The sequence below is a fragment of the Osmia lignaria genome, unplaced genomic scaffold (genome assembly GCF_051020975.1).
Source record: "Osmia lignaria lignaria isolate PbOS001 unplaced genomic scaffold, iyOsmLign1 scaffold0013, whole genome shotgun sequence".
NCBI lineage: Eukaryota > Metazoa > Arthropoda > Insecta > Hymenoptera > Megachilidae > Osmia > Osmia lignaria.
This window is the reverse complement of record NW_027478167.1, coordinates 13,502,501-13,504,214: the sequence shown is the minus strand read 5'-3', so window position 1 is coordinate 13,504,214 and position 1,714 is coordinate 13,502,501.

Sequence of the window (1,714 nt, the reverse complement as noted above, 5' to 3'; positions counted from 1 at the left end):
GTGGCCGGCCCTCGTGACCGGTCATCGCACGGGCCCCAGTTTGCCGTATGGGCGTCATCGGATTCGTCGTAGGGATCTCGCCGAACGACGGCTGCGGTGCTCTAACGGTCGATCATGGGTACTCCAAGTTCGACGTCGAGACTCGGAATCGTCTGTAGACGACTTAGGTACCTGGCGGGGTGTTATACTCGGTAGAGCAGTTACCACGCTGCGATCTGTTGAGACTCAGCCCTATGCTTGGGGATTCGTCTTGTCGGTTAGACGAGACTCCAGAGAGAGCAAGAGAGAGTAAAATGCGCACCGAGAGGAACGAGTGCGTATACGGAATACTGGAGGAGAAGAGATTTTGGAAAGAAAGAAATATAGAAATAATAGAGATGTATTTATAAATCATATATACGAATCTCGAAAAAAATTGTGAAATTGGTGAAGGTTGGATGTTATATCTCCGGCATTTTGGCATGGATCATTTTTTTTTAAAAGTACGAATAAAAAAGCAATACGCGGCTGGAACTTTGAAAAATTTCGGGGCAAAGCAATACGCCGCTGGAACTTGGAAATAATTCATGGCGAAAAGAACATGATCGCGTGGAATACTAATATACAATCTAACCTTACCAGCGCGCGTAAATAAAACACGAATACAAGATTATTGCAATGAAATTATGTGAAATGCAAAAATATGTATTTTAATATTTTCGTCTCATCGGTTCCGTACGGTTACTACATCTCCAAAAATATGAACAAAACCCATGACCTACATTGATCGTGATGAAAATGTTTTTTTTTGGGGAGACGTGTACGCTCCTTTTCATAAAGGAGACTATCTTATTGCGAAAGTCGAAATCGCACGCTCTGACGGCAATTTGCCCCCGTATACGCCTGGGCGTAAGCCCGTGCGTCGCCGACCTAGCGGCCTGCCGATCGGTATCTAGAGGGAGGCACTTTGAAAGCAACACGCCGCTGGAACTTTGAAATATTTCGGAGCGCACCTAAAGTTCGTTATTTTGGCTAAACGGAGCGAAAATCTTCATTTATATCATCACGGACGTTAGTTTAATAGCGTTTAACGATGGATGCACGGTACAGAATGCAAAAATATGATTGTTAAAATTTTCGACTTATCGGTTCTGGATCACTGAAAAATCAAAAAAAATTATTAATTTTGATTAATTAAATTACAAATGCAGTTTTATATTGTTATAGTCGCGTATTTGTTAATGTTTTGTCGTAAGAAAATGCAAAAATATCGTATTAATGTTTTCGTCTCATCGGTTCTGGATCGCTGAAAAATCAAAAAAAAATATTAATTTTGATTAATTAAATTACAAATGGAGTTTTATATTGCTATAGTCGCTTATTTGTTAATGTTTTACCATAAGAAAATGCAAAAATATCGTTTTAATATTTTCATCTCATCGGTTCTGGGCGGTTTTAAAATTTTTTAAAATATTAATTAAACCCATGATTTACATGAGAATGTGAATTTATTACGTCCTGCATGTTAATTTATTAATTCTCATGTATAGAACGTTATAAAATGAAAGGATATGTTCGACGATATTTTCAGTCTAAGTTTTACCGTGCCGGCGGGATGGTACGCTCTCACGGCGGTTTGCACAGGCATACGCCTGGGCGTAAGCCCATGCGTCGCCGACCTAGCGGCCGGCCGTTCGGTATTTATAGGAAGGCACTTTCGGTTCGCTCGGACCGG